The sequence below is a fragment of the Toxotes jaculatrix genome, chromosome 2 (genome assembly GCF_017976425.1).
Source record: "Toxotes jaculatrix isolate fToxJac2 chromosome 2, fToxJac2.pri, whole genome shotgun sequence".
In the NCBI taxonomy this organism is placed as follows: Eukaryota; Metazoa; Chordata; class Actinopteri; family Toxotidae; genus Toxotes; species Toxotes jaculatrix.
Window position 1 is genome coordinate 3,981,526 of NC_054395.1, and position 6,205 is coordinate 3,987,730.

Consider the following 6,205-nt stretch of genomic DNA (forward strand, 5'->3'; position numbering starts at 1 on the left):
ATTCTTGCCCCCAATTGCCATAATTACCATGCATAGACACAAAATAAATAAATAAAAATATGTGAGTGTGAGTGTGTGTGTGTGTGTGTGTGTGTGAATATATGTATATGTATATCTATTATATATTGTATATGTGTGGTATACTTGTGCCATAAATTCATCTGACCCAGACAGTAAAAAATAAAATTATTGAAGATGCAGAGTGTAGTTTTCTCAACAGCATTATCTTATCTGAGTCTTACTGAATACATCTTGGGAGTCACAGTTGACTTCCAGTCTCACATTTGTATGTCCACAAGGTTCCTGCCTTCGGCTTTTTATCAAAGAGCCAACTGTTTTCTGACAGAGCTGTTCATCGTTTGTAGTGATGATAGAACCAGAAGATGTCCAACTGTCAGTTGGTTAACGTTGTATAAACATGAATAGGTCTTTTACAAAGGGAACCAGGATCTTGTCATTTCACAAAAGTGTGGATGCCGAGTTTCATGGCTCATTCACTGAATGGATGAGTGGGAAAATCTTTGAAGGGACAACTGTCCAGCCTTATTACAGTGTTATTACTGGACGATGTAAGGTTCCATCAGGAAGTTTAATATTTCCTGAGAGACTCCTTGCCAATGGTATCAACTGGTCTTTCATGTCCAGGTAATATTCTAGTGTAGTAGTTGTGAGTTTTATTTACTGTAAGTGAAGTGAGTTGTCATGGTTATAATAATACACGTGTGATTAATCTTACTGAACGGCCACAGGTCTTGTTAGGTTTAGAAAAAGATTGTGGTTTGGGTTGACATATGTACTACTTTTAGGACAGAAAGGGCCTCTGTCATCATGGTTACAGTGATAAACACACAGTTAAGGTTGTGGAGCCATCATGGATGAAAGAAACAACGATGACTACTGGTTTCAGATGGGAAACAAACAGTGGTGACATGAATATCATTGACCTGACTGGCTTTAGCTTGACAACATTGTTGTGATCGCCTCGCTCAGTAAAGATATGAGCAGTAAAAACTTTTTGCAATGCATGAGTGATGTGTATGTTTGGTAATAGGCACTGAAACTTGTGCTAAAATGAGGTGTGTGTATTCTGAGCGTGTGATTCAGTGTTCAGTTGCACTTTGTATGTAAGGTCAGCATTTTATGTTTAGAAGTAAGACTTTTGTCAGTTTGACAAAAATTTTACATATTGAAACCTGTGGTGAAAACTGAGCAAATGGAGCCTTAAAATACTGCATGAAGAAATAATGGATTTCAAAAAAAAGAAAAGAAAAAAGAAACAGAAAGTACTCACACAGCACATGTCTCCTTCAAATTCTCTACATTTGTTATTTTGGTGTTTTAATCTGCATTTAAATTGTACATTATTGAACCTGTAGCTGGTGTAATATTTTGCAAAAACATCTCACATACAGAAAAAAAGGTCCCTAAAAGAAGTGCAGCAACCACCTGATGAAGTTCTGAAAACAAAGGTTACCTAATAAGGTTAATAATAATGGCAAAACCCTCTAAAGGAAATCAAGATTTGAAAGGACTCAGGCTTCCGCTGCGCCTCAGTGGCATTCTGTTAGGTGAGATGACCTTTGACAACACAAAAAATAACCTCAGAACGAGCTGTTTACACATGTAGAATGTCATAGCATGTTACTGGGCTTCCCCCCCGCTTACTGCAGTTAATGTTTCCTCCTCGAGAATGTATTTGGTGTACCATTTCAGGTTGTTGATGCTGAGGGTGAGGGAGAAAATGAGTTTACACAGAACAATCATTCTGACATCAGGAAATAATATTTCTGAGGAGATTCAAACAATAATAAGATATTCGGTGAAAAAGCATCAAGTATGAAAACAAAAAAGCTTAAAAACTGCTGTTTTTGCAGTTCCTAGCTCCAAATGTGGTGCTTACATGTCACAACAAAAGTTTTTTGAGAGAATTTCAGAGCCTCATTTTAAGGGTGTTAGTGTTTCTGTTCTATAATTGCTAGTATAAGTGAATTTTATCACTGAAGTGTATTAAAAAGGCACAGTTCACCAACAGTCAAGGTTAAAAATGACTAAATCAATATATTTTACAAGGGAATAGTATCACTATGTCAGTAGCTGAGATCTGGCAACATGGTGGCCTTGTTATAAAAGAGGTTAGGTAGAAATAAATATAAGTCACTCCTGTGTTGAAAGGCAGGCCACATTGTAAACTGCAGCAAGTTGCTTTAACATGGAAGACAAGATGTCCCAAACTCAGATCCAGACACGGTGGTTGATTTCACAATGATTTTCCCATCCTTGAGTAAAACATGCTGTTTCTGATATAAGGAAACCAGCAGTTCTGAGGTCAAACTGCAAACCACCCAAAGATATTAAAGAAGACTGAACAACTTCAGTTTCTGTACCATTATGATATAGGGATGTCAGTACGTTGTAAGATGAAATCATGGGTTCTTTTTGTTTCACCATTATTCAGCACAAATTTGAGGTTCTTCAGAGATGCTTACAATGCTGCATCATCTGCACAGACGTGGAATAAGACAGACCTTTTCGTAGTTGTGTCTATCACTCCTGTTAGCAATAATGTTAACACTGTACTCACCAAAGTAAGAACAGATCAGGTGGAGTGTTGTCTGGCTGCACAAGTCTCACCCGGACCTTTTTTTTTTTTTTTTTTTTTTGCAATGTTGCTAAAATGGCTGAAAACTCAGAAATGTCTTTAATGAGTACAATTTTATCTTATCTAATAAAATAGATGGTGAAAGAGTTTTGAAGAAAAACCCCAAGCTGTAATCAGCTGTAGCTTTTACTTATCAGCTGGTATCTGGGAACACGGAGCCATTGTTCAAGCCGCCACCAGGTCAGATGATTACACAGGTTAGAAACAAACCAACAGGCATAAATAAGGAATGTAGTGCCATGAAGACCTCTCATTGGTTGGTAAGTTCTGTAGATTAACTATCTGCAGAACTATGGAAATCCCCCACAGTTGTCTTCTGTTGGCTCTATGAGCTAGCTCGCTTTTCCAGAGCTCCAGGTGACTTATTGTCAGTTACCTGAATTTACAGCACCCATGTAACAACACACACACACACACACACACACACACACACACACAGTTCTCCTAACTTTAAATTTGACTTCCAAGTAAAGAGGTTTAAACACTGATGGACTTTGTGGGAGTGTCACTGCCTTTCCAGATCTCAGCAAATGCACTTTGAGTAGTTATAATAACCAATAAATGGCCAAAAATATGACAAATAAAAGCCTGTTGTAAAAAACAAAACAAAATTAATTCTGCACTGTACAAGTAGAAATAAAATGTATCTTCTACAAGTCTGGGGCCCCGCATGGCCCTTGCATGCCTAAAAAAAGAAATTGCAATTTCATTGGGAAAGTCCCGTTGTCACCTGCCGTGACTACAAATCCAGCAGCACAAAACACCCCCCCACATTTCACTGGTATATTAAACACAAACCTACGAAACTGTATGGCTTCGTATGAAAAATAAGATAAAATGGTTTAAAACGCTCTGTTCTGTTAAGTGTTACACATGGAGGCTGATGGGTATAGTAAAGTTAAAAAAAAAAGAAACAATCTCAGACAATGAGAAATGTTCAGACATCCACTGAGCTGAGCAAGGCTACAAAAATAAATGAATAATGTGTAGTGTTAGTGCTGATGGTTTAAATACGTACAGACACAGCCCAGTGACTGAGCTGTCACAAGCTTTCTAAACAAAATTCTGTTTGGAAATCACAGAAGAATACTTTTTGTACTTACTCAATTTGTTCAGTTCCTCTATAAATCAATAAAACCTTTTTTTTTTTAAATTCTTTCTTTCTTTTTCTTTACCTTTTTTTTTTTTTACCATATTTGAAGTGAAAGCTGAAAAAAAAGAAGAAAAAAAAACCCTGGTTTCTTTGAAATTTGGAATTCAACTAACTTTAACTGTGAGATGTCATTGGCTCTGGTAGAATCTGACCTCTAATGCAGCAAATACTCACCCCCACTCTGAGCCTGAATCAGCTGAGTAAGCCCTCATATTCAACACCTTAGAGGGAAGGAGTGAATCACTGGCAAATCGACAATATGATTCTCACTCTGAATCACGCATACACTGGCAGGGCATCATCATTTACAGAACATGTTCTAGTCTTCCAGAATCTCGTCAGCAAGAATTTAAAACTAGAATTGTGGCCTCATCATCATCATCATGTGGTCAGGCGTGTTGTGGGATCAGAAAGTACAGTCATCAAAGCTTTTCTCACTAGCTATTCACACGAGAACGTAACTTTCACAGTAAAGATACGGTATTGGCCGCGCTCGGCATGGGAGCCTTGTGTATTTCTGAGCCGTGGCGCTGGTTGCACGTTCAAAAATGAGGCAATGTTTCCAGCCCGCATTCCGCATTCGCTTGGGTGTGACAGATTTTCAGGACTGAGGGCCAAGCAAATGAAACATCTGCACATTTCAAGTTGAAGTAATCCATGAACCCTAACACTGCTGCTGTATATATCTGCTTAAAAAAAAAAAAAAGTCTTTTTATAAAAACGTATGATTAGGGTTTGGATTTGGTGTAAATAAGGGGTAAATAATTAAAGAACTGAAGCAGCTGAAAGGAATTCAGCCATTTTTCATTGAATTATTTAACCCTAACCCTAACCATTAGTAAGTAACACCTGTTTTTTTCATACTATGACGAGGCTGGTGTTATGGTACAGTATATACAGTAGTTTGGTTTGGGCAACTTAAAGACGCCATAAAGCATAGAGCCAGTGCTCAGGACACGTGGATATGAGAGGAAAAGGAAGCATAGACCGTTTTCCCATGTTGAAGCTATATTTACAGCTTATACCATCACAGGACAACAACTACATCTCCCACAAAACTTCTTCACCAGTTTGCTTCTTGGAAAAACATTAGTAAATATAACGTGTAAGGCTTTGTAAATGTGTGCAGAGCTATGGTATTAAATCAAACGTTAAATGTTTGCCGTGAATCAAAGTGAAAACCAAATCGAAAAGTTTTAAACCTTAAATATTTCAAATTTTCTTCATGTGCCGGCGTTAATTTGTGTTCAGGTGCTGGCCAGTACGCATCCTGCTAACCCGCAGCAGCCGTCACAGAAATGTAATGACACGCAGATTACATGCACAGTGACTAAGGCATGATTCACGTTGTTTGGGTTGGCGACGTAAAGCATGTGGGAATGATTGTGGTGGTGTTTAAATATCACAAAAGTCACTGACACACACATCACGTTTGCAATACGCGGGACATGTTTTCCTCTTTAGTATCTTTCTGTAAATCTGTGACTTCTGTGTTTTACCTCCTATGTTATATATTTATATTATATTAAATTAATATATTTTATTGTAGTAATATTTTCCTGATTCCGGAATTCTGGCAACCTTTTAATAAATATAACATAAATAGTCTTAATGACATGTCAACTGGACACATAAAACGGCAGTAAGGCAAAGTGTGTCCAACTCACACACACACACACACACACACACACACACACACACACACACACACACACACACACACACACACAGGTTCTTGTCTTATGTTAGTGGCAAGGACACTTATTGACATAATGCATTCCCTAGCCCCTTTCCCTAACCTAAACCTGATTCCAACCTGAGCCCAAAAACCAGGTCTGAACTCTCAAACAGACAGTGAGGACTAGACAAAATGTCCTCACAGCAGCTCTTTCAAATCGCAAATTGTCCACACAAGCTCAGAAAGACATACACACACAGGCACACACACACACAAATACAGTAAATTTCTGTTCCATTCTCCACAGCTGGTTTTATGAGACCCTCTTTGGAGGCTCATTGAACAAATTCTTCTCTTCCCAGCTTTTGAGTAATCTGATTACTTTTGATGATCTACAGACAGGCCTGTGGAGTCTCCTGAATGAGTGGAGCAGTGTTTCTTAGAAATCTCACTGATTTTAGCATAACAAAAAAAAAAAAAAAAAAAAAAAAAGTAGAAAAAAAGTAGAAACATTTCACTTTACCTGTTCTCTTCTGGTGCTGTGAGGAAAGTCTGAGCAGCAACTCCAATTGAACGTCAACTACAGACGTTACCACTAAGAAGTAAGTTCAGAGATGTGAATGTGTTAAACTCCAGGCTATTTTACCGATGAATGTTTTGTTATGGATGTCTGAAAGACACACACACACAAAAAAGAAGATGAACATGAGGCTTA